Source organism: Meriones unguiculatus, chromosome 6 (assembly GCF_030254825.1).
Source record: "Meriones unguiculatus strain TT.TT164.6M chromosome 6, Bangor_MerUng_6.1, whole genome shotgun sequence".
Taxonomy (NCBI): Eukaryota; Metazoa; Chordata; class Mammalia; order Rodentia; family Muridae; genus Meriones; species Meriones unguiculatus.
The window spans coordinates 136,851,521-136,872,461 of NC_083354.1; the positions used below are offsets into that span (position 1 = coordinate 136,851,521).

General features: G+C 39.0%; 1 pseudogene; it reads right to left on the reverse strand.

The window, feature by feature from the left end:
* The window catches only part of LOC110553543 (large ribosomal subunit protein uL14-like), a 295,585-nt pseudogene that overhangs the window by 115,388 nt on the left and 159,256 nt on the right, over window positions 1-20,941 (reverse strand).

The window sequence follows — 20,941 nt, forward strand, 5'->3', positions numbered from 1 at the left end:
TACCTAAACCACACAAAGATCCAACAGAAAAAGAGAACTTCAGACCTATCTCTCTTATGAACATTGATGCAAAAATACTCAATAAAATACTTGCAAACAGAATCCAAGAACATATCAAAGATATCATCCACCATGACCAAGTAGGCTTCATCCCAGGCATGCAAGGGTGGTTCAACATATGGAAATCCGTCAATGTAATCCACCACATAAACAAACTGAAGGAGAAAAACCACATGATCATCTCCTTAGATGCCGAAAAAGCGTTTGACAAAGTCCAACACCCATTCATGTTTAAAGTCTTGGAGAGATCAAGGATACAAGGCACATACCTAAAGATAGTAAAGGCAATATACAGCAAGCCTACAGCTAACATCAAACTGAACGGAGAGAAACTTAAAGCAATCCCACTGAAATCATGGACAAGACAAGGCTGCCCATTGTCTCCATATCTCTTCAAAATAGTACTTGAAGTCCTAGCCAGATCAATAAGACAACTAAAGGAGATCAAGGGGATACAAATCGGAAAGGAAGAGGTCAAAGTGTCACTATTTGCAAATGATATGATAGTATACATGAGGGACCCCAAAAATTCAACCAGAGAACTCCTTCAGCTGATAAACACCTTCAGCAAAGTGGCAGGATACAAAATCAACTAAAAAAAAAAAAATCAGAAGCCCTCCTGTATACCAAAGACAAAAAGGCTGAGAAAGAAATTAGGGAAACAACACCCTTCACAATAGCCACTAATAACATAAAGTACCTTGGTGTGACTCTAACCAAGCAAGTAAAAGACCTGTTTGAGAAAAACTTCAAGTCTCTGAAGAAAGAAATTGAAGAAGATATCAGAAGATGGAAAGATCTCCCATGCTCATGGATTGGTAGGATTAACATTGTGAAAATGGCCATACTGCCAAAAGCAATCTACAGATTCAATGCAATTCCCATCAAAATACCAACTCAATTCTTTATAGACCTTGAAAAAAAGATTCTCAGCTTCATATGGAGAAACAAAAAACCCAGAATCTCCAAAACGATCCTGTACAACAGATCATCTGGAGGTATCTCCATCCCTGATCTCAAGCTGTACTACAGGGCAACAATAATAAAAACTGCATGGTATTGGCATAGAAACAGAAAGGAGGATCAGTGGAACCGCATAGAAGACCCAGAAATAAACCCACACACCTATGAATACTCGATATTTGACAAAGAAGCCAAATCCATTCAATGGAAAAAAGACAGCATCTTCAACAAATGGTGCTGGACCAACTGGATGTCTACATGCAGAAAAATGAAAATAGATCCATATTTATCACCCTGCACAAAACTAAAGTCAAAGTGGATCAAGGACCTCAACATAAAACCAGATACTCTAAATCAATTGGAAAAAAAAAGTGGGGAACAGCCTAGAACTCATTGGCACAGGAGACAACTTCCTGAACAGAACACCAACAGCACAGGCTCTAAGAGCAACAATCAATAAATGGGACCTCATGAAACTGAAAAGCTTCTGTAAAGCAAAGGACACCGTCAACAAAACAAAACGACTGCCTAGAGATTGGGAAAGAATCTTCACTAACCCTTTATCTGACATAGGACTAATATCCAGTATATACAAAGAACTAAAGAAGCTGAAAAGCAGCAATCCAAGTAATCCACTTAAAAAATGGGGAACAGAGCTAAACAGAGGAATATTGAATGGCAGAGAAACACTTAAAGAAATTCTCAACCTCATTAGCCATCAGGGAAATGCAAATCAAAACGACCCTGAGATATCACCTTACACCCATCAGAATGGCCAAGATGAAAAACTCAAGCGACAATACATGCTGGAGAGGTTGTGGAGAAAGGGGAACCCTCCTCCACTGCTGGTGGGAATGTAAACTGGTACAACCACTCTGGAAAGCTATCTGGTGCTTTCTAAGAAAATTAGGAATAGTGCTTCCTCAAGACCCAGCTATACCACTGCTAGGTATATACCCAAAGTTTGCTCAAGTACACAAAAGGGATACTTGCTCAACCATGTTTATAGCAGCTTTATTTGTAATAGCCAGAACCTGGAAACAACCCAGATGTCCATCAATGGAAGAATGGGTACAGAAATTGTGGTATTTTTACACAATGGAATACTACTCAGCAATCAAAAAGGAGGAAATCATGAAATTTGCAGGCAAATGGTGGGATCTAGAAAAGATCATTCTGAGTGAAATATCCCAGATGGAGAAAGACAAACACAGTATATACTCACTTATATAGACCTATAAGATATGATAAACATAATGAAATCTATACACCTAAAAAAGATAGTCAAGAGAGCAGACATGGGGTAAGATGATCAATCCTTGTTTAGAAAGACAGATGGGATGTGCATTGAACGTATGACAGGAGTCTACTGAGCGCATCTGAAAGATTCTAACTAGCAGTGTTTTCAAAGCAAAGACTCATGACCAAACCTTTGGCAGAGTACAGGGAATCATAAGAAAGAAGGGGAGTTAGTCTGATGGGGAAAGGATAGGAGCTCCACAAGGACCAAATATATCTGGGCACAGGGTCTTTTCTGAGACTGACATTCAACCAAGGACCATGTATGGATATAACCTAGAACCTCCACTCAGATGTAGCCTGTGGTAGCTCAGTAACCAATTGGTTTCCCAAAGTGAGGGGAACAAGGACTATTTCTTACAGGAACTCAATGACTGGTTCTTTGGCCTCCCCACCCCCGAAGGGAGGAGCAGTCCTGTTAGGCCACAGAGGAGGACTTGGCAGCCAGTCCTGAGGATACCTGATAAAACAGGATCAGATGGATGGGGAGGAGGTCCCCCCCATCAGTGGACTTGGAAAGGGGTACAGTGGAGATGAGGGAGGGAGGGAGAGAGGGAGGGATTGGGAGGGAATAAGGGAGCGGAATATGGCTGGGATACAGAGTTAATAACATGTAACTGATAAGAAAAAAATAAAATTACAAAAAATAAAAAATAAAAAACAAACCTCACTGGAAATTGACCCTGGTAAGATGTCAACTATTATGAATGTAATTATAGGTTTTCTTAGAACCCTAACCTGAAGGCCAATAATCTACTTCAGAAATATCAGAAAACATTATATAGGAATCTAGACTAGGGGGTGGGGGGTCAAAGAGCCAGTCATTGAGTTTCTGTCAGAAATAGTCCCTGTTCCCCTTACTATGGGAAACCAATTGGTTACTGAGCTACCACTGGCTTCATCTGAGCAGAGGTTCTAGGTTATATCCATACATGGTCCTTGGTTGAGTGTCAGTCTCAGAGAAGACCCTGTGCCCAGATATATTTGGTCCTTGTGGAGCTCCTATCCTTTCCCCATCACACTAACTCCCCTTCTTTCCTATGGTGAGTTTTTAATTGGGAGCAATTTGGGTTTTTAGAATAGTTTTCAAAAGTGTTTATAGTGTTTTAATTCAGAGTTTGTCCAGTTTTTGTTTATATGGAGTGTGTCATTTGAAGGGTCCTATTATAAATTGTGCATATTTAAACTTATACAAAAATTTTATTGCTAGTGTAATGGATAATTGTATTTTGCATGTAACCTGCTTAACTTGCTGAGTTCTTTACTGTATCTGGGAGATTTTTAATTTCTTTAAAATTAGACCCTGAATTACAGGTATGCACCATCAAGCCTGGTTTTATATGGCACTAGAGACAGCAGCTGGGTTTCCTGCTTACTAGATGAGCTCTTTATTAACTGAGCTTCAGAATTAGCATGAGATATTTAGTCTTAGTCTGACCATAGGAGTTACTGAAAATGTAAATGCTTGTTAAAGCTGTTGGAATTTAAGAATTATAGAAAATTTTGTTTTTATTTATGTCACTGTATGGCAAAATGTACAGATTCAACTTTATTTTCTTTCAGTCAATCAGCCTGGTACATTCTTCTGAGAAAATTTTACTAAAATTAAAGAGTTTGGGAGTGTTGAATTTCTGTTTAACTCTAGTTCTTCATTCCTCAAATGTCCCACTTCCCCCTCCACAATAGAAAACCCTTTTCAGAGATGTCAAATTGAAACATTAAAATCTACCAAAAAAAAATTTAGCTGTGAAGCTCCAGGTGAAATATGAATTTTTGGATGTCTGTCCTGAAACCCTCAGTCTACCTTAAGTATACAAGGCATATTGAATACAAATTTTATGAACTACTTGTGACACTCAGTTCTGTGTTTGGCTGCTAATGACACATCCATAGAGGGTGAGAAGAGCATCAGATGTCTGTTTTTTGTGAGATGTTGGTAGACTGTGAAATTCCTCAATACTCTCTGTTTTAAACTGTGAAAACGAGTACTGTTTTGTTAAACATTACACTCTTTTTCTCGGTCACTGTTCTCTTGTTCAACAGTGTCTTTTTAAAACAATTATCAATGAAACACTATTAGCCATTTAACAGCTGGTACAAGAAAGGACATGATTTGATGTACAGCCCAGAGCTAATCATGTGCTTGATGTGCTGCATAAGATGCCTGACGCTTCATTCAGAGGTGCAGCCACAAATAACTGTGCTCTGTAGTTTCTTACATTATATGTCTTTTCTTTCTAAATATTTTCTTTTTTAATTAATTATTTTTATTTTTATTAATTACAGTTTATTCACTTTGTATCCCCCTGTGCCTCGCTCCCTCCCCCCTCCCAACCCCACCCTCCCTCTTCCCCACCCCTGTCCCTCTCCCAGGCCACTGAAAAGGGAGGACCTCCTCCTCTTCCCTCTGACCCTAGTCTATCAGGTCTCATCAGGAGTGGCTGCATTGTCTTCTTCTGTGGCCTGGTAAGGCTGCACCCCTCTCAGGGGGAGGTGATCAAAGAGCAGGCCACTGAGTTCATGTCAGAGACAGTCTCTAACCCCATTACTATGGAGGCCACTTGGATACTGAACTGCCATAGGCTACCTCTGTGCAGGGGTTCCAGGCCATCTCTATGAGTAGTCCTTGGCTGGAGTATCAGTTTCAGAAAAGACCCCTGTGCCCAAGCTTTTAGGATCTGTCACTGTCCTTGTGGAGCTCCTGTCCTCTCCAGGTCTTAATATTTCCCACTTCTTTCATAAGATTCCCTGCACTCTGCCCAAAGTTTGGCTATGAGTCTCAACATCTGCTTCTATACCCTGCAGGGTAGAGCTTTTCAGCAGCCCTCTGTGGTAGGCTCCTGTCCTGTTCCCTGTTTTCTCCCTCCTCTGATATCCATCCTCTTTGCCTTTCTGAATGGGGATTGAGCATCTTACCCAGAGTCCTCCTTCCTGATTAACTTCTTCAGGTGTACAGATTTTAGTATGATTATCCTATATTATATGTCTAATATCTACTTATGAGTGGGTATATGCCCTGTGTGTCTTCCTGCTTCTGGAATACCTCACTCAGGATGATATTTTCCAGTTTCCTCCATTTACTTGCAAATTTCATGATTTCCTTATTTTTTATCCTGAATAATATTCCATTGTGTAGATGTACCACAATTTCTGTATCCATTCCTCAACTGAGGGGCATCTGGGCTGTTTCCAGCTTCTGGCTCTAACAAATAAAACTGCTACAAACATGGATGAGCAGATATCCTTGTTGTATACTTGAGCGTCTTTTGGATATATGCTTAGCAGTGGTATAGCTGGATCTTGAGGAAGTGCTATTCCTAATTGTCTGAGAAAGCACCAGATTGATTTCCAAAGTGGTTGTATAAGTTTACATTCCCACCAGCAGTGGAGGAGGGTTCCCTTGTCTCCACATCCTCTCCAGAATGTGTTGTCACTTGAGTTATTCATCTTAGCCATTCTGAAGGGTGTAAGGTGAAATCTCAGGGTTGTTTTGATTTGCATTTTCCTCATGACTAAGGATGTTAAACATTTCTTTAAGTATTTCTCTGCCATTCGATATTCCTTTATTGTGAATTCTCTGTTTATCTCTGTACCCCATTTTTAAAAATTGGATTACTTGATTTGTTACTGTTTAATTTCTTGAGTTCTTTATGTATACTGGATATTAGCCCTCTCTCAGATATAGGGTTGGTGAAGATTCTTTCCCAATCTGTAGGTAGTCATTTTGTTTTGAGGACGGTGTCCTTTGCTTTACAGAAGCTTTTCAGTTTCATGAGGTCCCATTTATTGATTGTTGCTCTTAGAGCCTGTGCTGTTGGTGTTCTGTTCAGGAAGTTGTCTCCTGTGCCAATGAGTTTAAGGCTCTTCCCCATTTTTTCTTCTAACTGATTTAATGTGTCTGGTTTTATGTTGAGGTCTTTGATCCACTTGGACTTTAGTTTTGTGCAGGGTGATAAGTATGGATCTATTTCCGTTTTTGTACATGTAGGCATCAAGTTAGACCAGCACCATTTGTTGAAGATGCTATCTTTTTTCCATTGTAGGGTTTTGGTATCTTTGTCAAAAATCAGGTGTCCATAAGTGTGTGGGTTTATAACATCAAACTGAACGGAGAGAAACTTAAAGCAATCCCACTGAATCCAGGGACAAGGCAAGGCTGCCCACTCTCTCCATATCTCTTCAACATAGTTCTGGAAGTCCTTCCCAGAGCAATAAGACAATTAAAGGAGACTAAACGGTTACAAATTTGAAAGGAAGAAGTCAAATATCAGTATTTGCAGATGATATGATAGTATACCTGACAGACCCCAAAAATTCTACCAGGGAACTCTTACAGATGATAAACAGCTTCAGCAAAGTGGCTGGATACAAAATTAACTACAAAAAAAAAAAAAAAAAAAAAAAAAAAAAAGATTAGCCCTCCTGTACATAAAAGACAAAAGGGCTAAGAAAGAAATTAGGGAAACAACACCCTTCAAAATAGCCACAAAAGACATAAAGTACTTTGGTGTGACCCTAACCAAGGAAATCAAAGACTTGAATGAAAAAAATTTCAAGTCTCTGAAGAAAGAATTAGAAGAAGATATGAGAAGATGGAAAGATCTCCCATGTTCATGGCTTGGCAGGATTAACATAGTAAAAATGATCATCTTACCAAAAGCAATCTACAGATTCAATGCAGTTCCCATCAAATTACTAACACAATTCTTTACAGACCTTGAAAGAAAAATTCTCAACTTCAAATGGAATAACAAGAAACCCAGAATTGCTAAAACAATCCTCTACAATAAAAGATCTTCAGGAGGTATCTCCATCCCTGATCTCAAGGTGTACTATAGAGCAACAGTAATAAAAACAGCATGGTACTGGCATAGAAACAGAATGGTGGATCAATGGAACCGAATAGAAGACATATTTTTAATTTTTTTTCTTAAATAGGCTTCATCATTTTTATAATGTAGTACTGTGAGAACAATATGTGACCTTTCCTGAGAAAGGAGAAAGGAAGTTTAGTTCTCTTGAACTAGTTTATTTTTATCAATTAAATGTAAAACAACAGTGAGACATTTAAATGTGTTTTGAAAAATAAACCAGGCACTTTGTATATTTCCCATAAAGTGCAACATTTTTTTAACATGTAAGATACTGGCTAATAGAAGTGAACTTATGAGTATGAAGTTGATATAACTAAATTTTGTTTTAATATCACCAGTGCAATATTTTTGTACAATAAAAGTTCAAAATCTATGTGGAATGATTATTGAAGTAATATGACATCATTACTTTACATGAAAGAATTATTCATACTTAAAAAAATGGTTCAACTGAGACAGCAAGATAATCATTTGGGTAAGTCACTTGCCTTCAATCCTGATGACCTGTAAAAGGTCAACTAAGTCCCACAAATTGTCTTCTGCCCTTAACTCAGTCCATGAGATGCATATATACAATATGTCTATCCACATGCACACACACAAAAACACCTTGGAAAATTGAGGCTATTTGAGTAAATGGTAAATATGTGAGCTAATTTATAATTTTATTTTAATAGCTCCCATATAAAAATTTCCCAAGTTTTTAAGTGCTGAATTTTATGACATCAAAGACTGTTTGTTTTTGGCTATGTAATATAAAAAAATGACCCATGTGTAAGTGTTAGATACTGTGCCATAGTAATTGAACAGCTATTCCTGCCGTCCTCCTGCCAAAAGGCACACACTCATTGTTAGTGATACACATTTTGTTGACAAATCCTTTGCTCTCTCTTCCTACTTTACAAAGATGGAAACATTCACTTATGTGTTTCGAAACTATTCAGTTTTTCAAGGGCTGTAGTAGGATTCTTTCCCCTTGTTTGTACAGTATTCATAACAACAGAAGATGAGTGTTTATGTTTTCAGACAGAATCTGTCTAGTTGTTCAACTTTTCTGCGTCAAGAACCTCCATTAGAGTAGAACTAGGAAAGTCTCTCCAAGGCTTCTAAGAGAGAGCCAAATAACACTCAGATTTATCTCACTAAGAGTCTTCATCTTCTCAACTTAAAAACTTCTAAGAATGCATTCCAGGGTTATAGAAAAGGGGAAGTTTGAGTTTCTTAGATGTGTATAAGAGTGCCTGTGGTCTAGGCACTCTTTCCTTCCTATTTTTTATGCACAGTTTACTACAGTTAAAGAAAGCTATATTAGGACTTCAAAATGTACCACCCTCAAAAGCCTAGGAATAACTTTATTAGTTGCACAGCAAGGGAGAAATCCAAGGAAAAAACTCTGAAAGTTAATTTAAGTATTTGGTCAGTAAATAAGTATCCATTCCCTTTTGGCTATGAAGGATTTCTCTAAAAAGCACCAAGAAAACTGTTAGGTTACTTCCTTTAAAAAAGCAAATAGGTCAGTGGCAAGGGTGAGGTAAGTCTATGGAATTTCTTGGATGTATCTGGGTAAACAGTTGTGTTATAAGCACTCTTTCTTTTCTGTTCAACATCCATTGTCAACCGCTAGTAAAGAAAGCTATACTATTTTCTTTTGCTTCACAGACAAGACCTTAATCCTAAAAGTCAAACCCTAACAACATGGAAATAAGGTCAATACACTAATTGGACTCAGGATTTTACACACACACACACACACACACACACACACACACACACTCTAAAACTAGAATATATAAGATATTATTTTATATATCATATATAAAATAAAATACATTATAATATTTACTATTTAAAATGTTATTAATTTGTAAGGGACATATTTGAAGGGCTATTGGAGAAGTTGGAGGTAGAGAAAGAAGTGGAAGGAAATACAATGTAATCATTGAATGAAATGAGGACATGACTGCCCTAAGGTGCTGTTGCAGAAAAGGTTTTTGTAGCTATGAGCAAGAGTACATCCAGAAGCATCTGAAAGAGTCCAGAGCAAGGAGAGAAAGTAGTGGATTAAACATGACCAGCAGACTGAACCAAGCCGTGAGAGGAGGGGTGTGCAGAGAGAGGTGACGAGAGGAGAAAGAGAGAGAGAGAGAGAGAGAGAGAGAGAGAGAGAGAGAGAAAGAGAGCAAGAGAGAGAGCAAAGAGAGAGGGAGCCAAGCAGACCAAGAGAAGAGCAAAGACAGTTCATGACTGAAATGCCAAGGTTATAAAGGAATCAGAAGCTGTGGAAAGGGGAGCAAGCCCAAGGGCTAGAGAAGTTTAGAGTGGGGAGCAGGGTGAGAAGAGCTGAGAGGAGCCAAAGAGTGGGCCTAGAAGCCAGAGTAAACTTTGGTGCGCTAATAGGCACCACAGTTCGTCATTCCTCCTGAGTTTCTGTGGGACCTAACGATCATGTATGAAATAATCAAAAGGAAGGGGGTGTTATAAGCACCCTATCAATTCAGTTCACTATGCATAATTATCTACAATTATAGAAGGTTATGTTAGGCATTTGAATTAGTTCCTTTCCTGTCACTGTGATAAAATGTCATGACTGAGGTAACTTATAAATGAAGCAATTTATTGGGATTTATACTTCCAAAGGGATAAGACATGACCTCAAGCGACAGGCATGGTGGACTAACAGGTCCCGTAGTAGCCAGCTTTACTCAGAGCATCGGGCAATTTATACTCTGAGGGGTAAGAATCACAAGAGTAGGGTGTTCAATCACAAGGACAAGCCACACATGGCGAAACATATTTTTCTATAAAGCCATATGAATAACAACAGGTGGATTAAATTCGTTCTTATCTGACCTACCTGGGAATAGCACAAAATCACATTCCAAGAACAATTCTATGGTTTGAAGAAACTGAGATCGCAAGACTCTTGTCTGTTGTTTTTTGTTTGTTTGTTTGTTTTGAGTTTTTTGAAAGTACTCACAATTCTCACATGACTCAATTCTTGGACTGTGTTCTAACCGAATCATGCTCTCTCTTTAATAAACAAAACGACAATTCATAGTTGGTGTCATGCCAACTCTGGGTGGCTTTCAGTCTTTCAAATAGGAGTGTGTGTGAGAGAGAACCTCTATATGACATTAAGATCAAGACGTCAAAATACAAATCAAAGAACCCTTCTCCACTGCTGGTGGGGATGTAAACTGTACAACCACTCTGGAAATCAATCTGGCACCTTCTCAGACAACTAGGAATAGCACTTCTTCAAGATCCAGCCATACCACTCCTAGGCATATATACAAAAGAGGCTCAAGTACACAGTAAGGACATTTGCTCAGCCATGTTTGTATCAGCTTTATTTGTAATAGCCAGAAGCTGGAAACAACCCAGATGCCCCTCAACTGAAGAATGGATGCAGAAATTGTGGTACATTTATACAATGGAGTATTACTCAGCAATGAAAAATAAGGAAATCATGAAATTTGCAGGTAAATGGTGGGACCTGGAAAGGATCATCCTGAGTGAGTTGTCCCAGAAGCAAAAAGACACACACGGTATATATTCACTCATATAAACATATAACATAGGATAAACCCACTAAAATCGGTACATCTAAACAAACTAAGCAAAAGAGAGGACCCTAACTAAAATGCTCAATCCCCATCCTGAAAGGCAAAGAGGATGGACATCAGAAGAAGAAGAAAACAGGAAACAACCTAGGAACCTGCCACAGAGGGCCTCTGAAAGCCTCTGCCCTGCAGACTATCAAAGCAGATGCTGAGCCTGATGGGCAACTGTTGGGCAGAGTGAATGGAATTTTATGTAAGAAGTGGGAAATAGCAAGAGCTGGAGAGGACAGGGTCTCCACAAGGAGAGCAACAGAACAAGAAAATTTCAACACAGGGAACTTCCCAGAGACTCATACTCCAAACAAGGACTATTCATAGAGATAACCTAGAACCCCTACACAGATGTATCCCATGGCAGTTCAGTATCCAAGTGGGTTACATAGTAATGGGAAGAGGGACTGCCTCTGACATAATCTGATTGGCCTGCTCTTTGATTACCTCCCCATGAGGGGGGAGCAGCCTTACCAGGCCACAGAAGATGACAATGCCACCACTTCTGATGAGAACTGATAGTCTAAGATCAGAAAGAAGGAGAGGAAGACCTCCCCTATCAGTGGACTTGGGGAGTGGCATGCATGCAGAAAGGGGAGGAAGGGTGAGATTGGGAGGGGAGGAGGGAGGGGCTTATGGAGGGATACAAAATGAACAAAGTGTAATTAATAATAATAATAATAATAATAATAATAAAAGAAACTGCATGGTAGAGGTACAATGACAAATAAAAATCACACAAATATTTCTTTATGGTGAAAAAAAAAAGAAACAACATAAAAAGCTGTAGGAAAAAAAAAAAAACAAGAACTTACATGTAAAAGCAGAAGAATCAAAACAACACCAGACCTTGCAGCCACACTAAGTTCCAGGAAAGCATGAAAGGTGTGCTCTGCTTCTGACCATAAAAACCAAGTGCTTTTGCAATCAGCAAAGTTACCTCTTACTGTTAATGAAAAAAAAATGACATTTCAAGACATGCAGGAATTAATGCATTATGATGACCAAGCCATCACTGTAGAATAAACTTAAAGGGAAATGATGCACAAAAGAAAGAGAAAATCTCATTCTCAAGAATACATGAAACAATTCATTTCATGAGAAGAATGCATTAAAAGCAAGAGCTGGGGTGGGTTTATCATGATCTAGACATAAAATACATAGGGTTAACAGAGAAGGAAATAGAACTAACATAATCCAACCAGACAATAATGCAACAGCAACAACAAAAACAAAACATCACAAAACAAACATAAAACAAAAAGAGTAGCAAACTGACAGGTGTGGTTTAATACCAGCAACTGGAAAGATATGTGTGACTCCAGGTCAGCCTGGTTTAGAGCTTGGGCAACACAGGAAAACCCTGTGTCAATATATGCATACACACACACATACATACATACATACATATAAATATATACATATGTATGTATATATTTATTAAGCATTTCTCAGTCATAACTTAAATGCAAATAAATTCAACACTACATTTTTTAATTAATTTTTTTTATTTTTTTACATTAATTATATTTTATTTGCTTTGCATCTAGCTGTGGCTCCCTCCCTCATTATCTCTCAATGCCACCCTCTCTCCCTCATCTCCTCCCATACCCTTCTCCAAGTCCACCAATTGGGAAGGTCCACCTCCCCTTCCATCTAACCCTAGCTTATCAGGTCTCATCAGGACGGGCTGCAATGTCCTCCTCTGTGTCCTGGCAAGGCTGCTCCTCCCTCAGGGGGAGGTCAAAGAGCCAGCCACTGAGTTCATGTCAGAACTTCCCCTTACTAGGGAACCCACTTGGATACTGAGCTGCCATGGGCTATATCTGTGCAGGGGCTCTAGGTTATATCCATGAATGTACCTTGGCTGGAGTATCAGTTTCAGAAAAGACCACTGTGCCCAGATTTTTTGGTTCTGTTGCTCTCCTTGTGGAGCTCTTGTCTTCTCAGGTCTTACTATCTTCCCCTTTCTTTCATAAGATTCCCTACACTCTGTCCAAAGTTTGGCTATGAATCTCAGCATCTGTTTTGATACACTGCTAGGTAGAGTCTTTCAGAGGCCCTCAGTGGTAGGCTCCTGTCCAGGTTTTTGTTTTCTCCTTCTTCCAATGTCCTTGCCCTCTATCTTTCTGAGTGAGGATTTATCATCTTATCCAGGGTCCTTCTTCTTGTTTAGGTTCTTTAGGTGTACAGATTTTACTGTTTATACTATATTTTATGTCTAATATCCACTTATAAGTGAGTATATACCATGTGTGTCTTTCTGCTTCTGGGATGATCATCTCACTCAGGATGATCTTTTCTAGACCCACCATTTGCCTGCAAATTTCATGATTTCCTTGTTTTTAATTGCTTAGTAGTATTCCATTGTGTAAATGTGCCACGATTTCTGTATCCATTCCTCCATTGATGGACATCTGGGTTGTTTTCAGGTTCTAGCTATTATGAATAACACTGCTATGAACATGGTTGAACAAATGTCCTTGTTATATACTTGAGCATATTTTGGATATATGTCTATGAGTGGTATAGCTGGATTTCAAGGAAGTGCTATTCATAATTGTCTGAGAAAGTGCCAGACTGATTTCCAAAATGTTTGTACAAGTTTACATTCCCACCAGCAATGGAGGAGGGTTCCCCTTTATCCACCACCTCTCCAGCATGTGTTGTCACTTGAGTTTTTAATCTTAGCCATTCTGATAGGTATAAGGTGAAATCTCAGTGTTGTTTTCATTTGCATTTCCCTGCTGGCTAAGGAGGGAGAGCATTTCTTTAAGTGTTTCTCTGCCATTTTATACTCCTTTGCATAGAATTGTCTGTTTAACTCAGTACCCCGTTTTTAATTGTATTACTTGATTTGTTGTTTTTTTTTTAACTTCTTTTGTTCTTTATATATTCTGGATATTAGTCCTCTGTCAGAAATGGGGTTAGTGAAGAACCTTTTCCAGTCTGTAGGCTGTCAATTTCTTCTGATGACAGTGTCTTTTGCTTTACAGAAGCTTTTCAGTTTCATGAGGTCCCATTTATTGATTGCTGATATTAGAGCCTGTGCTCCAACACTATATTTTAAAAATGATGAAGAAGAAACTGGAATAAAAAGCTAGAGTCAGATGGAACTGGAGGAAGACCTTCCTATCAGTGGACTGGAGAAGGGGCATGGGAGGAGAAGAGGGAGGGAGGGCGGGATTAGGAGGGGAACAGGGAGAGGGCTACAAGCTGGGATACAACGTGAATAAACTGTAATAAAAAATTAAAAAGCAACAAAAAGTCTACATTCGAGTGTCTGATATCTGAAAGATGTATACTTCAGTAGCGAAGGCAGCCACAAACTAGGCGTCAAAGGACAGAAAAGTAGATTTGTTGACTGTTTTCTCTGTGTGTGATTGTTTTGCCTGCGTGTCTATATGTGCGCTGCACATAGGCATCGTGTGGTGACTTGTAAATACTCTCAACTGCTGAGGTGTTTCTCCAGCTCCAGGCCTGCTAATTGCATAAGACAAACACTAAACGGCTTGAGAGTTCAGCTGAGTCCTATCCAATAATATCAGAGGGCATCAGCACTTCTCTGTCATCTTCAGATAGGTCTTCCAAGCTAAGCATCAGCAAATGAACTGAGGAGCTAAACCAGAGGTCAATTGGATTTGAGAGATGTTTTCAGAATATTTCATTTACTGGATACAGAACAGACATTCTCTCCAGTGGCCCACAAAACCTTCTATAAAATTAATTACATTATAAGTCATAAACAAAACATTAAACAATGTAAAACAATCAAATGAGAAAATACCTTTTCTCTTCTCAGACCATTGTAGAATAAAACTAGAAATCCACTCAAGAGACCAAAGCAACTATACAAATACCAGATGCTGAACAATAAATTTTTTAATGAACAGTTGCTTATTGAAAATATGAAGGAGAAAATTAAAAATGTCTGCAGTCAAATGAAAATAATAACTTATTAGAACCTCTAAGATACAGCTAGGATTATTCTAAAAGGAAAGTTTATAGCTGTAAGTGCTTACATTAAAGAAATGATTTCCAGTCTTCTGTTTAGCGGGAAGAAGCCCCTCATTTATGATGCAAAATCATACTAAAAATCAAGGTCAAGTGAGCTGTGCTCCTTCTGTTTCACGGGAGGCTTTTGTCTTCCCTGAGCTCACCTTAAAGAGTGCTTGTGCTAATAAGCCAAAATAATTTCCCAAGCATCTGCTATGCTATGACACAGATATATGTCTACTACCTTTTTCTATAATGTGTATTTCACTGCAGATTACAATGATGATGCTAACATGTTAAAAACTTATCTTCTTTGTAAACTTACAAAGGATTCTTGTAAGGTACAGGAAATCCACCTGACCTCACCTCTCAGGACAAGTGTCCAGATAAGCACTGCCAATTGACAGCCTAAGTTTCCCACCGATTGCCTATCTCAGAGAGTGGGATTCCTCTCCCTTCCCCTAGTTTTGAGAGTCTCTTTCCCCAACAGTCAAAACTGTGAGTCTGAAAGTCAAATATACACCATTTTCTTTTCTTCCTAACCTACTTAACTTTATCTTCCGCCCTTATATATGTTCCAGTATCCTGTCAGGTTCAGCTGTTTCCTACAACCAAGACAGCACTAAAGCCGCTACTGACAGATGCTTCAGTCTAATCTCACAGACTGTATCAAGCTGGACCTGCATTTTTCCTCCTAGCAACAGATGTTCTCAGATCCTGGACAGCAAGTAGGACAGCCTGCTCTTCCCAGGCTTGGCCAACATTCCAGCCTTTTGGCCTGCTCAGATGTAGCTTATAGGCAGCTTAGCTCCGTCTCAGAGCCCCAGTGTCAGCAGAAAGTAGCCAAAGATGATTAATTACTTTGCCCCTTATCCATTTATTATCAACAAAAGGCTGGGATGTTTGGTTTCAGACATCCCTTGGTCCCTAACTGCTGCAGGCCTAGCTAGTATACCCTGCCCTCTACCCTGAGCTTTCCAAGACCAGGGCTTTCCATCCCTCTTCATATAATCCTGATATTTTGGTGCTCTTATCTTTTTTTTCTTTTTCACTCTGTCTCTGCCCTTACATGGCAGCCAAGAGCTGCTTCCAATGAACCTGCATTTATATACTTTAACTTGTCTTGCATGAGAAGCAATCCAATGGCCTCATTCTTGCCTCACCACCCCTTTCTACTTCCTCATTTTTAAAAAATTAAATGAAAAGGCAGATATGTTATTATACAAGCGATTCCAATAGACTGCTTCCAAGATGGTAAGCAACTTCTGATGCCATCACCTGCCGCAGCCAGGCTTATGCTGATTAAAAGGACCTGGCAGCAGTTTTCTCTGTTCACTTTCTCTTCCTTATCTCTTTCTCCTCTCATGCTTTCCCACTGTCTCTCCACCTCTCTCTGCGGCATCCTCTGTCTCTCTCCCCTCCCCCATTCAACAATAAATCTCTTTTATACCAGATCTGTTGCATGGTATGCAATTCCTTATATATATTAAACATTAAAAAAAGACAAATGACATTACAAATATTTATTTAAACCAACCAGAGAAAAAGAGGGAAAAGTCCCAATTATCAAAGCTAGAGGTGGAAAAGGGAGTTTACTATACACTCCAGTGGAATTAAAAGAATATTTAGGGCATACTTTGAAAACCTAGGTTACTCACTCAGGATGATCTTTTCCAGATCCTATCATTTACCTGCAAATTTCATGATTTCCTTGTTTTTTATTGCTGAGTAATATTCCATTGTGTAGATGTACCACAATTTGTGCATCCATTCCTCCACTGAGGGGCATCTGGACTGTTTCCAGCTTCTGGCTATTACAAATAAGGCTGCTAAAAATATGGTTGAGCAAATGTCCTTATTGTGTATTTGAAACTCTTTTGGGTATGCCTAGGAGTGGTATAGCTGGATCTTGAGGAAGCACTATTCCTAGTTGTCTGAGAAAGCGTCAGATAGCTTTCCAGAGTGGTTGTACCAGTTTACATTCCCAACAGCAGTGGAGGAGGGTTCCCCTTTCTCCACAACCTCTCTAGCTCTCTAGCATGTGTTGTCTCTTGAGTTTTTGATCTTAGCCATTCTAATGAGTGTAAGGAGAAAAGAGAGAACAAGTCAGGAGCCTGACACAGAGGACCTCTGAAAGGCTCTGCCCTGCAGACTATTAATGCAGATGCTTTATTAATGCAGAGACTTGTGGGCAACCTTTGGGCAGAGTGCAGGAAATTTTATGAAAGAAGTAGGAAACACTAAGATCTGGAGAGGACAGGAACTTCACAAGAAGAGCAACAGAACCAAAAAAATCTGAGCACAGGGGTCTTTCCTGAGACTGATACTCCAACCAAGGACTATGTGTGGAGATAACCTAAAACCCCTGCACAGATGTAGCCCATGGCAGTTCAGTATCCAAGTGGGTTCCATTTTAATAGGGACTGTCTCTGACATGAACTGATTGGCCTGCTCTTTAATCACCTGCTCCTGAGGGGGAAGCAGTATTACCAGGCTACAGAAGAAGACAATGCAGCCACTCCTGATGAGACCTAATTGACTAGGGTCAGAAGGAAGGAAAAGAAGTCCTCCCCTATCAGTGGACTTGGGGAGAAGCATGCATGCAGAGGGTGGAGGAAGGGAGGGATTGGGACGGGAGGAGGGAAGGAACCACAGGAGGGGAAAAGTGAATAAAGTCTAATTAATAAAGAATTAAAAAAAACAGAAGATACCATAAAAAAAAGAAAACCTATACTACAAAAGCTGAAAACAATAGAAAAAAAACATAGGAATTTTAAAATAAATATGACCCATGAAAATTAAATTAGGAAGATATATACAATACAAAATTTACCCATCAAACATATCAAAATCAAAATAGTGATTAAAGCTCTACCCACAGAAAAAAAAAAGAGCCAAAATAGGATGGATTCCCTGCTAAATTCTGGTATACATACCTCCTGAGTGTGTGAATGGGTGGGTCTCTGATTTTTATGCTTCTGTTTGGGCTCTTTTTCTTCTGTTAATTTGCCAATTTCAATATGATAGACTTTGTTTTATTTAATTATATCTTACTTTGTTATATTTTATTATTGTTCTCTTTTGTAATGAGAGACAGAAAGGGTGTGGGAGGGGAGATTAGGAAAAAACTTTAATCAGGATATATTGTTATGACAAAAGAATTTATTTTTAATAAAAATGGAAAAATAAATTAGGCTCTCTTTTTCAATTTTTTAAAAAATTTTCTTATTTTTTTAATTTATTACAACTTATTCACTTTGTATCCTTGCTGTGGGCCCCTCCTTTGTTCCCTCCCAATTTCTCCCTCCCTTCCTCTTCTCCTCCCATGCCCCTCCCCAGGTCCACAGATAGGGGAGATCCTCCTCTCTTTCCATCTGACCCTAGCTTATCAGGTCTCATCAGGTCAGGACTGGCTTCATTGTCTTCCTCTGTGGCCTGGTAAGGCTGCTCCCCCTTCATGGAGAGGTGATCAAAGAGTCAGCCATTGAGTTCATGTCAAAGACAGTTCCTGTTCCTGTTACGAGGAGAAACCCACTTGGAAACAGAGCTGCCAAGGGTTACAACTGTGCAGGGGTTCTAGGTTATCTCCATGCATGGTCCTTGGTTGGAGTATCAGTCTCTAGTCTCTGAAGAAAGAAATCGAAGAAAATATCAGAAGATGGATAGATCTCCTATGCTCATGGACCGGTAGGATTAACATAGTGAAAATGGCCATTCTGCCAAAAGCAATCTACAAATTCAATGTGATTCTCATCAAAATATCAACACAATTCTTTACAGACCTTGAAAGAACATTTCCCCATTTCATATGGAAAAACAAAAAACCCAGAATTGTTAAAACAATCCTGTATAACAACAGATCATGTGGAGCTATCTCCATCCCTGATCTCAAGCTGTACTACAGAGCAACAGTAATAAAAACTGCATGGTACTGGCATAGGTTCTCTTAATATAAGGAAAGTATGGTTATGTAAAACAATGGATATCAAATATAAGAAAATCTCATTATAATAGCAATTTTAATAATTAGAATTAAACTAAAATATCTAAACATATATGTTAGATTAAGAATAAGGTTTAGTAATGTGCCATTTTCTTAAGACACCACCAAGAGAATTTTCTAAGTATTTAGAAGACATTCTTTTACTTGTTTTTTATTTTTAGACAGTATGTTGTGTATCCTGCATTGGCTTTGAACTGTGTATTAACTGTGAATGACCGTGAACTCTTGGTTTCACTGCCTCTGCTTTAGAAGTGCTGGGCTTACAAGCCCGTACTACTATGATCTGTGTTAGAAGAGATTTGATGCTAGCAATTGTTTATGCAAATATTGAAAGAACAAAATGGAGGCAGTCATATAAACAGCGGAAGAGAGGGAAGAAGAGAGGGAAAAGGGAGCATGAGGAAGGGAAGGATGGAGGGGATGGAGAAAGAGAAACTGAGACCCAAACCTTGCTTTTTGTGACACTCCTATCTAGAGTGTCACAGCCTAAGTGTCATACCTGTTGATGAACTGATGGCTATTATCACTGTTATCATCTGTGGCTGTGCTGGAGCTACTTTTGTTCTCTCACTGCTGTAGATGCTTCTGTTACTACTGCAGACTTTCACAAACTGGAAGCAAGATGAAAGGTTATTCACAAAACAGATTCCTACTAGGACACAATTAACAGAATTCTGATAGAGAGCCAGTTGTTAAGAGATGTTGTAAGTGTCATTCATAGATTCCAGCTCCCCAACACATCACATAATAGAGGCATGAAAGGATACAGGATTAAAATAAGCACATAAATAAGCAACATTATTGTCTAGAGTATGTGCACTTCAATAAAAATATGGAGTGTTTATTCATTCATTCATCAAATATTTGTGGAATGCCTCCCAGGTGTCAGCAGCTCTTTTAAATGTTGGGCACAGAGGAAGCAAAACAGATGAAAAGAGCTTCTCACTGGATTTTGGAACTTTCAGCTTAGGGAAGACAGATGCCAGATGAGATGAGTAGTTAAATTCTACAGTATATTGAAATGTGATAAGTATAATAGGAAAATGCAGGGAAGAGAAGAGTGAGGGTGTAGAGGTCTGGAAAGATGCCTTCCATTTAATAGGTAGAAATGAGAAAAGGTGAGTCTGGATGTAAGAGGAAAGACTTATTTCAAGCATATGCAAATTACATTGAAATGAAGCATAATGGGGGCATAGAGAGATGATGGTATTTGTTGGCACAAGGAGTATTGGATCCTGAAGGTAGTATGATCATGTGCATAATTTGTAGGCTATCACAGCAGCTGCAACACATGGATCACAGCAATGTTCTGAACAATCAGTAAGAGCCATGTAAAAAATGTGACTTGTTGGTTCTCCTCCTGCCAACAAGAAAGATACATTACGGGAGTGAAATGCATGACAGAGGATGCTGGACCAGGATGGAGATCTCTCAAACACCTAACCCTGCTCATTGCAGTGCCCACCCAGACAAGAGACACCAAGGCCAAAGAAGAATGCTGACTTCCTTCCCTTCATTACCCCTCCTAACGCTTCTAACTCTCACTGAGATGCTCTCAAACTGTTGCCAGCTTAACTTGTGTGGTACCTCCTTTCTTCCCAGAGTCCTGAGAATAACCTGTTCACATCGCCCGCCCTCCTGACTTCAGGGCTGCCAGGAAGCAGCCCTCAGGCAGGTAGAAAACCAAACATTTTCTATATATCTTTAGATTCAAACATTTCAGACTTTACCTTAAAATGCTTAAATGTGTTCTCACGATACTCGTACCACTCCACGAAAAAATGTAGACTTCGGAAAAATCAGAGCAAATCTCTTTTTTCTTCTGCTCTGTAAGAGTAAGATGCTATGATTAATAAATAGTATGAAATAACAGGCTCACTTTATACTTAAGCTTTTTTTCCATTCAGATGTGTTACTGACAATAAAGATGCACTTGATGTCCTTCTATAAAAGGAATGTGACTTGTTGAGAGATGTAACAAAAATGCTGTTAAAATAGTAGATTTGTATGACAATTGAAAAGAAAATATTAGATTTATTTCAAAATGTATAGACAGCATCAGCCATTCAAAAGTATTCCCTCAATTAATTCATATAAGACCACAAATGAAGCCTCAATAAACTTCATAGAGT